Below are 15,310 nucleotides of genomic sequence, written 5' to 3'. Positions count from 1 at the left end.
GAGGGGGGAAGGCTTTATGAGTTAGTGTGTGAGAGAGTGAGAGTGAGAGTGAGAGTGAGAGAGAGAGAGAGAGAGAGAGAGAGAGAGAGAGAGAGAGAGAGAGAGAGAGAGAGAGAGAGAGAGAGAGAGAGAGAGAGAGAGAGAGAGAGAGAGATGAGAGAGAGAAAAAGTTCCCCTTTACAATTTTGAGGCTAGTATTCACCTTTACAATTAATAATTAAGCATTTGGAGCGCTTGGAAATAAAGTGCTATACATGTCCAATCCATTTGTCTTTGTTTTATTTGATATATGAGCCAGATTGCTTTGAGACAAAGCCTCTCAAATACAATAATACCAATTCATTTACTTCAAGTTATTGAGGATCAAAACACATTAGTCTAATACGTCCAAAAAGTCTGACTTACAAGCAGACCTTCCAATGACATGTTACCAGAAAGCTTTTCAGAAAACTTTCTTAAGTACTGTGTATCATCCTTGGCTTCCAATAACCCACGGAAAATACAATGCTGGTAGTTGATTAGACTGATCCCACATCTGTTTGTGCAGTCTGTTTAACTCCTATGGACATTGTTATGCCAAAATGTGTATTTGGTATGACATCAACCACAGGAGTTGGGTACACAGCACAAACATATATGGTATAGTTTATGTTTACCTACTGCCCCGTGTAGATCAGTTGGTAGAGCATGGCGCTTGCAACGCCAGTGTTGTGGGTTCGATTCCCACGGGGGGCCAGTATGAAAAAAATAATGTATGCACTCACTAACTGTAAGTCGCTCTGGATAAGAGCGTCTGCTAAATGACTAAAATGTAAATGTAACCCAAGATTCCCACACCAAATATAGAATACTGTTAGCAGTATAAAAACAACTATTCCAGCCGTGCTGACCTCCTGTGTTTACTTCCAGGTGTGTGTATAGAGGACAAAATGTCGACTGGTCCCAGATCTGTTTGTACTGTCTTGCCAACTCCTGTGGCCATTGGGACTAGATTTGGGATCAGGTTAAGAAATGTTGTCCGTACTATGCATGTTTCTTTGGACTTCTAAGTCCAGGGATGTTTTGTAGTAAACAGACAGTATTCAATCGTCTTGGGGCCCACTTTGTTATTGTTATTGTTTCAATTCTCGAGCAAGTCAAATGCATGCATTTGATTGGCTAATGTTACCAGGCGGGAAACTTCCTGCTGACATGCCCTCTTGAAAGTGTCAATAAAATGAGTCACTTGCATATTAGTGCAGAGATAATATTGTAGCATAGTGGATTTGCTCACTTGACTCGTGATACTTACTTCAGCCGATCGACTCTTGCATGCAGCAAGTTTGTTTTTTACATTTTCTAAGCCTTTTACAGCGCCTTCAGAAAGTATTCACACCCCTTGACTTTTTCCAAATGTTGTTGTATTACAGCCTGAATTTAAAATGGATTAAATTGAGATTTTGTGTCACTGGCCTACACAAAAAGAAACATAATGTCAAAGTGGAATTATGTTTTTAGACATTTTTACAAATTAATAAAAAATGAAAAGTTTAAATGTCTTGAGTCAATAAGTATTCAAACCCTTTTTTATGGCAAATCTGAATAAGTTCAGGAGTAAAGATTGGTTTAGCAAGTCACATAATAAGTTGCATGGAATAATAGTATTTAACATGATTTTTGAATGACCTCTCACATACAATTATATGTAAGGTCCCTCAGTCAAGCAGTGAATTTCAAACACAGATTCAACCACAGAGACCAGGGAGGTTTTCCAATGCCTCGAAAGAAGGGCACCTATTGGTATATATAAAAAAAAACAGACATTGAATATCACTTTGAGGATGGATCAACAACATTGTAGTTACTCAAAAATACTAACCTAAATTACAGAGTGAAAAGAAGGAAGCCTGTACAGAATAAAACATATTCCAAAACATGCATCTTGTTTGCAATAAGGCACTAAAGTAAGACTGCAAAAAATGTCGTTAAGAAATTCACTTTATGTCCTGAATACAAAGCGTTATGTTTGGGGCAAATCCAACACAACACATCACTGAGTACCACTCTTCATATTTTCAAGCATGGTGGTGGCTGCATCATGTTATGGGTATGCTTGTCATCGGCAAGGACTAGGGATATTTTTTTTTTTTTTACAGATAGAAATAAACGGAATAGAGCTAAGCACAGGCAATATCCTAAAGGAAACCTGGTTCAGTCTGCTTTCCAACACACACTGGGAGACAAATTCACCTTTCAGCAGGATAAGAACCTGAAACACAAGGCCAAATACAGACACTCCTCCATGTTCCTCTGGAACTTGGCCGGGGCGGAGCCTAAGGGAATCCTCAGCCACTGATATAAGCCCCAGGGTGTGATGAAAGCGGTGAGAGGGTGGCTTTTTTAGTCGAGGAACCCCTGGTAAGGAAGCCACTGAGGCTGTCTAACATGTCATGCATTGTAGGGATGGGGTGTCTGTCTGGTACGGATTTCTGGTTCAGTTCTCGGTAGTCACAGCAGAGTCTTAAACTCCCATCTTTCTTTCTGACACAAGACAATGGGTGAGAAGTAGGGTGACTTATATTTTGTGATCCAGCCCCTGTTGATTAGGTCCTGCAGGTACTCATTCACCTCCTGGTGTACTGGCTTTGGAACATTTATGTAAGTCTTTTGTACATGGGTCGGGTCTTTCAATGTGATGTGCATTTGGAGTGATGGAATACAGCCTATATCATCCTCATTCCTTGAAAAAGCATTACACTTCCAAAAGCATTCTCTTGGCAGTGGCCTGTTGTTCAATGGTCAACTGATCTAATACTAATGGAGGGTCCCATGTTTTGCTGTCTGGAGTAGAGCTAGGCTCTTCAGTTGTGGCTGTTTTATCTTCCTGTACTGAATAAAAAATGTCTCATTTTTCTGTGTCTGTGTCAGATTTTTCTCCACTTGCTCCACTGCTGCTGGGTACACCACTTTAACAGTCTTTATGTGTCCCAAACTAGTACACGGGCCTAGTGTGACACTGTGTTTGGTGGTGTTAACAACATAAAATGGGATGGAGGAGGAATTACCTTTTCTCATAGTGATTAGCACTTCCTGTATGTGTAGACCTTCAGGCAGATGAAGTGAGCTCCTATCAGGGGAAAACAACATAGACTCTTTCTCAGTCTGTATGTGTGTTCGACACCTAACAGTGGTGGCTTGCCCTGGAGGAAGAACTGTCTTCTGTCTGCCTGTTTTCAATACGGCCACGTAACACCTTGATTTCCTCCTCTAGAACAGTGGTAGTCACAAATTGGCAGAATTCAATCACTGAGAGAGCCACCGCGTTATACGCAAATTAAAATAACATACCTCAATTAAGTAGTTTTGTCTGCTAACGTAATTATAAAAATACACTCCAAATGCAGCACATAAATCAAATAGCCATGCATAAACACACCTAGTGAAGAGCAAACCTGCTTAATAACCTGATGAGTGGAGGTGTACCTGCTGCTCCTTGACTCTTCTCATAAAACAAATAGGCCTAGTCATGTTATAAACACCCCTATTGAAGAGCAACATACTTAATAGTTTGTTGAGTGGAAGTGTGCCTGCTGCTCCTTGACACTCCTCATACAATACTTGTACTGTGTCATTGCAATCATTGTAATGCAGTCCAGATGTCCATTGGTCAGTCTGTTCCTGTGTTTTTCTCTTCACAAAGTTCATGGTTGAAAATGTTGATTCACAAGTGTATGTGCTCACGAAAAAGGACATTACTTTTTGCACACACTGCTTCAGAGCTGGGTACTCTGTGTCAGGGACCATGTTCCAGAAGTGGGAAACACTGGTTCCCATCTCAGCTTTCAGGGTGTCATTTGCCAGCAGTTCAACAACTTCACATTCCACTGCAGCATGGTCAGGGGAGAGGCCTGTGATAAGTGGGGCCAGAGAAGACACTGGGACTTGGAAGGGGTTTTCAATGATGTGGAAAAACGAATTGTACTCCTGTACATCTTGGAATCTTGATTCAAACTCCCCCCTCGGCTCCTCCTGCACTTCCACAAATACATTGCAGTTGAAATGTTGCAAAAGTTCTGGTTCATCTGTGGTGACTGCTCTGAGTTGTGGTTAGTGCACAAACTGTCTGTCAGGTAAGAACAGTGTGGTGATTTTGTTTTGAAATGTTGTGACGACACACAGCATGTTACCTGCAGGGATTAAATTGGAGGGGGAAAAAGTCACTCTGGGAACACACCAATGTAACATCTTATATTCCATTGCATTCTAAAAACATATATTTTTTCACTCCCCATCCCAATTTTGTATTTCCCTTGGAGATGGAGATTCAGTGTATTGGCAGGTGATGTCAGTCAATGTGGCCAGCTTTATTATCTACTCTGGATTCTCCAAGTCTGACTCATCTCTCCCCTTGGTTGAGAGGCATTAGCAGATTTGGGGGAGGAGCCTCAAAAACCGCTCAAGCTCACCACGTGCTCTCACCACTGGTGTCCCCCAGGGCTCAGTTCTAGGCCCTCTCCTATTCTCTCTATACACCAAGTCACTTGGCTCTGTCAAATCCTCACATGGTCTCTCCTATCATTGCAACGCAGACAACACACAATCTTCTCCTTTCCCCCTTCTGATAACCAAGTGGCAAATCGCATCTCTGCATGTCTGGCAGACATATCAGTGTGGATGTCGGATCACCACCTCAAGCTGAACCTCGGCAAGACGGAGCTGCTCTTCCTCCCGGGGAAGGACTGCCCGCTCCATGATCTTGCCATCACGGTTGACAACTCTGTTGTGTCCTCCTCCCAGAGTGCAAAGACCCTTGGCATGACCCTGGACAACACTCTGTCGTTCTCCGCTAACATCAAAGCGGTGACCCGATCCTGTAGGTTCATGCTCTACAACATTCACAGAGTACGACCCTACCTTACACAGGAAGCGGCACAGGTCCTAATCCAGGCACTTGTCATCTCCCGTCTGGATTACTGCAACTCACTGTTGGCTGGGCTCCCTGCCTGTGCCATTAAACCCCTACAACTCATCCAGAACGCTGCAGCCCGTCTGGTGTTCAATCTTCCCAAGTTCTCTCACGTCACCCCGCTCCTCTGCACACTCCACTGGCTTCCAGTTGAAGCTCGCATCTGCTACAAGACCATGGTGCTTGCCTACGGAGCTGTGAGGGGAACGGCACCTCCTTACCTTCAGGCTCTGATCAGTCCCTACACCCAAACGAGGGCATTGCGTTCTTCCACCTCTGGCCTGCTGGTCCCCCTACCTCTGCGGAAGCACAGTTCCCACTCAGTCCAGTCAAAACTGTTCGCTCTGGCACCCCAATGGTGGAACAAGCTCCCTCACGACGCCAGGACAGCGGAGTCACTGACCACCTTCGGGAGACACTTGAAACCCTACCTCTTAAAGGAATACCTGGGATAGTATAAAAGTAATCATTATATATATATATATATATATATATATATATATATATATATAAAACAAATTAAAATTAAAAACATTTAATTTAAAAAAAAAAAAAACATTTAAAACTGTGAAAGAAATTTCAAAAATGAAAAAAAATAATAAAAAAAAAATAATAATAATAATATATATATATATATATATATATATAAAAAAAAATAAAAAAAATAATAATAATAATAGTAATAATAAATAATTGTAAAGTGGTTGTCCCACTGGCTATCATAAGGTGAATGCACCAATTTGTAAGTCGCTCTGGATAAGAGCGTCTGCTAAATGACGTAAATGAAAATGTAAATGTAAAGGTAAATGTAAGTACTCTGCCACGAGATAACCATCTCACCTCGTTGTGCATCACCAAGTCGACATTTTCTGTCTAATACTCCTGCCGCAGTTCACAAAACTGGTGATGATTCAATGCTATTGAAACATTAAAGTTGACCACTTGTACAAACAGCTGCATCACAATCTTTAACTCTCTGTTCTTGAGTTTTGCCACAAGTACCTCCTGATGTATAATGCAAAGAAACGCAGCGAAGTTGGGAATACCCTCTCTCGGTCTCATCAGCCTGACAAGTCCCTTCTCTTTGGGGCTCCATCAGTGCACACACATGCAAGATTTGACCAGTTCAGATTGTTCCCATCCATAAAGGTCTGAAGTGCATTCAACACATCCTCTCCTCTCATTTGACTTTGCAGTGGTAATAAGCACAACAGTTCTTCCCGATAAGACTTGTCTTTCGGGAACCAGACCCATAAGCATAACTGAGCAATGTCACAAACATTTGAGCTTTCGTCCAATGCTAAGCTGAAACACAGAGCCACTGATACATCCTCATTTAGCTGCTTACCAATGTATTTTCCTATTCTTCAACCCTTCTTATTATGGTTGTGTCCGATAGTTGTTGTTAATTTATTTGCTTTAGAATTGCATCGGTGCTACTGAAGTCAGCACATTATTTCTGCTGAAGACAAAAAGCACTCTTTCACTATGTCTGCAACGGTAAAGGCCTTCTTATGCCTAACAAAATCCATGTAATCTCATATGTTGTCTCTGTCAATTTCTCTGCAGCAGAGGTCGATCTGTTCATCAACTGTTGCTGTCCTATCAGCAAAGCAATAAATTGCTGAATTAAATTTTTTCGTAGGTCACTGCCAGGTGGGTATTTCTCATTGTAGATAGCATGTGTGGTATTGAAATGGTGTTCTAAATTACCCCTTTTAAAACTTGCACACGTCTTCTTGCCAATTAAACAAAGTGGGTTTGTGGCATGAAGTGTAAAGAAAAATTATGTTGTCAATCTTTCTTGAAACATTTTATTTTACGGTTGGTTTGTCACTCATTCAACTGACAAGATAGCGCAAGAACTACAGCAGTGAGAGCTTGTGAAGCAACCACTAGAGCGAGTAGCCCCTTCTGTTGGCCAAAACCAGCACAACCACACTTATATAAATAAATGATTAGCTAGAAATTACAAAGTTGACATTATATATCTCGTACTTGCTTACGAGCCCTTCCCAAACATTTATTAAAACAATGTATTAATAAAAAATAATAGTAACACAAAAGGAATAAAATACACAACACTGAGTGTACAAAACATTAGGAACACTTGATCTTTCCATTACATAGACTGACCAGCAGGTGAATCCAGGTGAAAGCTATGATCCCTTATTGATATCACTTGTTAAATCCACTTCAATCAGTGTAAATGAAGGGGAGGAGTCAGGTTAAATAAGGATTTTTAAGCATTGAGACAATTGAGACATGGATTGTGTATGTGTGCCATTCAGAGGTTGAATGAGCAAGACAAAATATTGAAGTGCCTTTGAAAAGTGTACATTAGTAGGTGCCAGGCGCACCGGTCTGAGTGTGTCAAGAACTGCAACACTGCTGGCTTTTTCACCCTCAACAGTTTCACATGTGTATCAAGAATGGTTCACCACCCAAAGGACATCCAGGCAACTTGACACAACTGTGGGAACCATTGGAGACAACATAGGCCAGCATCCCTGTGGAACGCTTTCGACATTTTGTAGAGTCCATTCCCTGACAAATTGAGGTTGTTCTGAGGGCAAAAGGAAGTGCAACTCAATATTAGGAAGGTGTTCTGAATTTTTGTACACTCAGTTTATACAGGCAGTACCAGTACAAGATCAATGTGCAGGGGTATGAGGTATTTGAGTTCGATACGTACATGAAGGCAGGGTTAAGTGACTTGGCATCAGGATAGATAATAATGAGAGTAAAATAAAGAACAGAGTAGGGCGGCAGGCAGCCTAGCGGTTAAGAGCGTTGGGCCAGTAACCGAAAAGTCGCTGGTTCGAATTCCCAAGCCGACTAGGTGAAAACTCTGTCGATCTACCCTTGAGCAAGGCACTTAACCCTAATTGCTCCCTCAAGTTGAGAGTGTCTACTAAATGACTAAAATATACGTACAGAGGCCCATTATTAGCAACCATCAGTCCTGTGTTCCAATGGCACGTTGTGTTTGCTAATCCAAGTTTATCATTTTAAAAGGCTAATTGATCATAAGAAAACCCTTTTGCAATTATGTTAGCACAGCTGAAAACTGTTGTGCTGATTAAAGAAGCAATACAACTGGCCTTCTTGAGACTAGTTGAGTATCTGGAGGATCAGCAATTGTGGGTTCAGTTACAGGCTCAAAATGTCCAGAAACAAAGAACTTTCTCCTGAAACTTGTCAGTCTATTCTTGTTCTGAGAAATGAAGGCTATTCCATGCGACAAATTGCCAAGAAACTGAAGATCTCGTACAACGCTGTGTACTACTCCCTTCACAGAATAGTGCAAACTGGCTCTAACCAGAATAGAAAGAGGAGTGGGAGGCCCCGGTGCACAACTGAGCAAGAGGACAAATACATTAGAGTGTCTACTTTGAGAAACGGGTGCCTCACAGGTCCTCAACTGGCAGCTTCATTAAATAGTACCTGCAAAACACCAGTCTCAACGTCAACAGTGAAGAGGCGACTCCGGGATGCTGACCTTCTAGACAGAGTTGCAAAGAAAAAGCCATATCTCATACTGCACATCTTAATATTTTCTTGTTATTGGCCAGTCTGAGATATGGCTTTTTCTTTGCAACTCTGCCTAGGTCAGCATCCCGGAGTCGCCTCTTCACTGTTGACGTTGAGACTGGTGCTCTAGCCTTTAGCCCAGCGCAGATATTGCCTATAATCCATGGTTTTTGGTTTGGATACGTACGTATAGTCACTGTGGGAACGACATCGTCTATGCACTTATTGATGAAGCCTGTGACTGCCTCAATGCTATCGGATGAATCCCGGAACATATCTCAGTCTGTACTAGCAAAACAGTATTGTAGCCTCGCGTCTGTTTCATAGGACCCCTTTCGTATTGACCGTGTCACTGGTACTGCCTGATTGAGCTTTTGATTGTAAACAGGAAGTAGGAGAAAAGAGTTATACAGTTAATTGCGTGTCAGAGTGGTGTTGGCTTGCGGAGGGATGTGTACAGCCATGATGATTACGGATGAGAACTCTCTTGGTAGATAAAAGGGTGTGCAGCTTACCATGAGGTATTCTATATGAGGTGAGCAAAAGCTTGAGATTTCCCTCACACTGGAAGCAGCAGACCAGCATTTGTTCATGAAGAGACACACCCCTCCCCGTTTGGACTTGTCCGAGGCCACTTTTGTCCAAAAAATACAGAAAAATGCATGTCAACAATGTTATGAATTGATTTGCATTTTAATGAGGGAAATAAGTATTTGACCCCTCTGCAAAACATGACTTAGTACTTGGTGGCAAAACCCTTATTGGCAATCACAGTTATCAGATGTTTATTGTAGTTGGCCACCAGGTTTGCACACATCTCTGGAGGGATTTTGTCCCACTCCTCTTTGCAGATATTCTCCAAGTCATTAAGGTTTTGAGGCTGACGTTTGGCAACTCGAACCTTCAGGTCCCTCCACAGATGTTCTATGGGATTAAGGTCTGAAGACTGGCTAGGCCACTCCAGGACCTTAATGTGCTCTTGAGGACCTCTTGAGCCACTCCTTTGTTGCCTTGGCCGTGTGTTTTGGGTCATTGTCATGCTGGAATACCCATCCACGACCCATTTTCAATGCCCTGGCTGAAGGAAGGAGGTTCTCACCCAAGATTTGATGGTACATGGCCCCGTCCATCGTCCCTTTGATGCGGTGAAGTTGTCCTGTCCCCTTAGCAGAAAAACACCCCCAACGCATAATGTTTCCACCTCCATGTTTGACGGTGGGCATGGTGTTCTTGGGGTCATAGGCAGCATTCCTCCTCCTCCAAACACGGCGAATTGAGTTGATGCCAAAGAGCACCATTTTGGTCTCATCTGACCACAACACTTTCACCCAGTTCTCCTCTGAATCATTCAGATGTTTGTTGGCAAACTTCAGACAGGCATGTACAGTGGGGAGAACAAGTATTTGATACACTGCCGATTTTGCATGTTTTCCTACTTACAAAGCATGTAGAGGTCTGTAATTTTTATCATAGGTACACTTCAACTGTGAGAGACGGAATCTAAAACAAAAATCCAGAAAATCACATTGTATGATTTTTAAGTAATTAATTTGCATTTTATTGCATGACATAAGTATTTGATACATCAGAAAAGCAGAACTTAATATTTGGTACAGGAACCTTTGTTTGCAATTACAGAGATCATATGTTTCCTGTAGGTCTTGACCAGGTTTGCACACACTGCAGCAGGGATTTTGGCCCACTCTTCCATACAGACCTTCTCCAGATCCTTCAGGTTTCGGGGCTGTCGCTGGGCAATACGGACTTTCAGCTCCCTCCAAAGATTTTCTATTGGGTTCAGGTCTGGAGACTGGCTAGGCCACCTCAGGACCTTGAGATGCTTCTTACGGAGCCACTCCTTAGTTGCCCTGGCTGTGTGTTTTGGGTCGTTGTCATGCTGGAAGACCCAGCCACGACCCATCTTCAATGTTCTTACTGAGGGAAGGAGGTTGTTGGCCAAGATCTCGCGATACATGGCCCCATCCATCCTCCCCTCAGTACAGTGAAGTCGTCCTGTCCCCTTTGCAGAAAAGCATCCCCAAAGAATAATGTTTCCACCTACATGCTTCCCGGTTGGGATGGTGTTCTTGGGGTTGTACTCATCCTTCTTCTTCCTCCAAACATGGCGAGTGGAGTTTAGACCAAAAAGCTCTATTTTTGTCTCATCAGACCACATGACCTTCTCCCATTCCTCCTCTGGATCATCCAGATGGTCATTGGCAAACTTAAGACAGGTCTGGACATGCGCTGGCTTGAGCAGGAGGACCTTGCGTGGGCTGCAGGATTTTAATCCATGACGGCGTAGTGTGTTACTAATGGTTTTCTTTGAGACTGTGGACCCAGCTCTCTTCAGGTCATTGACCAGGTCCTGCCGTGTAGTTCTGGGCTGATCCCTCACCTTCCTCATGATCATTGATGCCCCACGAGGTGAGATCTTGCATTGGAGCCCCAGACCGAGGGTGATTGACCGTCATCTTGAACTTCTTCCATTTTCTAATAATTGCGCCAACAGTTGTTGCCTTCTCACCAAGCTGCTTGCGTATTGTCCTGTAGCCCATCACAGCCATGTGCAGGTCTACAATTTTATCCCTGATTTCCTTACACAGCTCTTTGGTATTGACCATTGTGGAGAGGTTGGAGTCTGTTTCATTGAGTGTGTGGACAGGTGTCTTTTATACAGGTAACGAGTTCAAACAGGTGCAGTTAATACAGGTGGAGAACAGGAAGGCTTCTTAAAGAAAAACTAACAGGTCTGTGAGAGCCGGTATTCTTACTGGTTGGTAGGTGATCAAATACTTATGTCATGCAATAAAATGCAAATTACTTACTTAAAAATCATACAATGTGATTTTCTGAATTTTTGTTTTAGATTCCGTCTCTCACAGTTGAAGTGTACCTATGATAAAAATGACAGACCTCTACATGCTTTGTAAGTAGGAAAACCTGCAAAATCGGCAGTGTATCAAATACTTGTTCTCCCCACTGTATATGTGCTTTCTTGAGCAGGGGGACCTTGCGGGCGCTGCAGGATTTCAGTCATTCACGGCGTAGTGTGTTACCAATTGTTTTCTTGGTGACTATGGTCCCAGCTGCCTTGAGATCATTGACAAGATCCTCCCGTGTAGTTCTGGGCTGATTCCTCACTGTTCTCATGATCATTGCAACTCCACGAGGTGAGATCATGCATGGAGCCCCAGGCCGAGGGAGATTGACAGTTATTTTGTGTTTCTTCCATTTGCGAATAATCGCCCCAACTGTTGTCACCTTCTCACCAAGCTGCTTGGTGATGGTCTTGTAGCCCATTCCAGCCTTGTGTAGGTCTACAATCTTGTCCCTCACATCCTTGGAGAGCTCTTTGGTCTTGGCCATGGTGGAGAGTTTGGAATCTGATTGATTGATTGTTTCTGTGGACAGGTGTCTTTTATACAGGTAACAAACTGAGATTAGGAGCACTCCCTTTAAGAGTGTGCTCCTAATCTCAGCTCGTTACCTGTATAAAAGACACCTGGGAGCCAGAAATCTTTCTGATTGAGAGGGGGTCAAATTCTTATTTCAATCATTAAAATGCAAGTCAATGTATAACACGTTAGTTTTGACATGCATTTTTCTGGATTTTTTTGTTATTATAAAATCTCTCAAATAAACCTACCATTAAAATTATACACTGATCATTTCTTTGTCAGTGGTCAAACGTACAAAATCAGCAGGGGATCAAATACTTTTTTCCCTCACTGTACGTCCGGTAAGACGAGGGGTGGGTGTGTGTGTCTATTTGTCAATAACAGCTGGTGAACGATGTCTAATATTAAGGAATTCTCGAGGTATTGCTCGCCTGAGGTAGAGTACCTCATGATACGCTGTAGACCACACTACCAAGAGAGTTCTCATCTATATTATTCGTAGCCGTCTATTTATCACCACAAACCGACGCTGGCACTAAGACCACACTCAACAAACTGTATAAGGCCATAAGCAAAGAAGTAAATGCTCATCCAGAAGCAGTGCTCCTAGTAGTCGGGGACTTTAATGCAGGCAAACTTAAATCTGTTTTATCTCATTTCTACCAGCATGTCACATGCAACCAGATGAAAAATATTTTTTTTTTTATAAAAATAACTCTAGACCACCTTTACTCCACACACAGAGGTGCTTACAAAGCTCTCCCTCGCCCTCCATTTGGCAAATCTGACCATGATTGTGTCCTCCTGATTCCTACTTACAAGCTAAAACTAAAGCAGGAAGTACCAGTGACTCGCTCAATACAGAAATTGTCAGATGACGCAGATGGTATGCTACAGGCCTGGTTTGCTAGCACAGACTAGAATATGTTCAAGGATTCATCCGATGGCATTCAGGAGTATACCACCTCAGTCACCGGCTTCATCAATAAGTGCATCAACGACGTCGTCCCCACAGTGACAGTACATACATATCCCAACAAGAAGCCATGGATTACAGGAAACATCTGCACTGAGCTAAAGGCTAGAGCTGCCGCTTTCAAAAAGCGGGACACTAATTCAGACGCTTATAAGAAATCCCACTATTCCCTCAAACGAACCATCAAACAGGCAATGTGTCAATACAGGACTAAGATTGAATCCTACTACCCCGGCTCTGACGCTCGTCAGATGTGGCAGGCCTTGCAAACTATTATGGACTACAAAGGGAAACCAATCCGCGAGCTGCCCAGTGATGCGAGCCTACCAGACGGGTATGATGCCTTTTATGCTCGCTTTGAGGCAAGCAACACTGAAGCATGCATGATAGCAAAAGCTGTTCCGGACGATTGTGTGGTCACGCTCTCCGTAGCCGATGTGAGCAAGACCTTTAAACAGGTCAACATTCACAAGGCCGCGCAGCAAGACGAATTACCAGGATGTGTACTCAGAGAATGCTTGGACCAACTGGCAAGTGTATTCACTGACATTTTCAACCTCTCCCTGACCGAGTCTGTAATACCTACATGTTTCAAGCAGACTACCATAGTCCCTGTGCCTAAGAAAGCGAAGGTAACCTGCCTAAATGTCTACCGCCCTGTAGCACTCACGCCGGTAGCAATGAAGTGCTTTGAAAGGCAGGTCATGGCTCACATCAACACCATAATCCCGGAAACCCTAGACCCACTCCAATTCGCATACCACCCCAACAGATCCACAGATGACGCAATCTCAATTGCACTCCACACTGCCCTTTCCAATCTGGACAAAAGGAACAACTATGTGAGAATGCTATTCATTGACTATAGCTCAGAGTTCAACACCATAGTGCCCACAAAACTCATCACTAAGCAGAGGACCCTGAGACTAAACACCTCCCTCTGCAACCGGATCCTGGACTTCATGACGGACCGCCCCCAGGTGGTAAGGGTAGGCAACAACACATCTGCCATGCTGATCCTCAACACGGGGCCCCTCAGGGGTACGTGCTCAGTCCCCTCCTGTACTTCATGTTCACACACGACTGTGTGGCCAAGCACGACACCAACACCATCATTAAGTTTTCTGACGACACAACGGTTGTAGGCCTGATCACCGACTACGATGAGACAGCCTATAGGGAGGAGGTTAGAGACCTTTCAGTGTGGTGGCAGGACAACAACCTCTCCCTCAACGTGAGCAAGACAAAGGAGAAGATCAGGAAAAGGAGGGCCGAACACGCCCCCATTCACATCAACGGGGCTGTAGTGGAGCGGGTCGAGAGTTTCAAGTTCCTTGGTGTCCATATCACCAAACAAACTATCATGGTCCAAACACACCAAGAAAGTTGTGAAGAGGGCATGACAATGCCTTTTCCCCCTCAGGAGACTGAAAATATTTGGCATGGGTCCCCAGATCCTCAAAAAGTTATACAGCTGCACCATCGAGAGCATCCTTACCAGTTGCATCTGACCGTAAGGCGCTACAGAGGGTAGTGTGTATGGCCCAGTACATCACTATGGCCAAGCTTCTTGCCATCCAGGACCTATACACTAGGCGGTGTCAGAGGAAGGCCATAAAAATTGTCAAAGACTCCATTCACCCAAGACATAGACTGTTCTCTCTCTTCTACCGCACGGCAAGCAGTACTGGAACGCCAAGTCTACGTCCAAAAGGCTCCTTAACAGCTTCTACCCCCAAGCCATAAGACTGCTGAACAATGAATCAAATAGCCACCCAGACTATTTGCATTGACCCCCCCTTGTCAATCTCACCAGGATGCCGGCACATTTTGATAGCCCATGAAACAAAGGAATGGGGTATGGTATGAACAAGGGAACAGCTGAGTTGGAGTTTAAGTCAGATTTAAAGTGGAAATCATGGTTAGTAACTCTCTATCTGATGTCCAGAAGTTCTTCGCGGTCATATGTGATAATATTATGAACTTTCTGTATAAAGAAAATAAAGATAAACACAAAACAAGTAAATAAATAGCCAAAATGTGTTGGAACTCGTAAGATGTCACCCTTCTCTGTCATTGCATCTTTTTCTGAGGTCATTACTGACTCTGGACATTCCATCCTTTTTCTTCTCTTCTTTTTCTTTCCCCCTCCCCCCTTTTTTTGTTTACAGTTTTTCCACCATGAAAATATTAATGCAGATGTGTATCTTAACTCTTTGTATGTTTTGCTCACGAAAGTCATGAACAATTATATACAAGCAAGAAACATTATGATTATGGACACTGAGGAAGGAAACTAAGGAGCAGTGTTTTTTTTTAAAGATTTGAATGCCTTGAATCCAACCGAAATACACAACAAAATTATTGAAATCTTTATCGAGTTAACCTCCCACATTGGTAAAATGAGTTGTGTTACGGAGTAGAAAGACTTTACAATTTAAATTACTTTAAAGT

At 43.1% G+C, this 15,310-nt stretch overlaps 1 protein-coding gene across 3 annotated transcripts in view; it reads right to left on the bottom strand.

Moving 5' to 3' along the window:
- Window positions 1-15,310, bottom strand: part of nalcn (sodium leak channel, non-selective) — a 327,441-nt gene that overhangs the window by 164,815 nt on the left and 147,316 nt on the right. The gene's annotated exons all lie outside the window — the stretch shown is intronic.

The sequence above is a fragment of the Coregonus clupeaformis genome, chromosome 40 (genome assembly GCF_020615455.1).
Source record: "Coregonus clupeaformis isolate EN_2021a chromosome 40, ASM2061545v1, whole genome shotgun sequence".
NCBI classification, from domain to species: Eukaryota; Metazoa; Chordata; class Actinopteri; order Salmoniformes; family Salmonidae; genus Coregonus; species Coregonus clupeaformis.
Note: the sequence above shows the minus strand (reverse complement) of the source record. Positions and strands in the feature narration are given on the sequence as shown.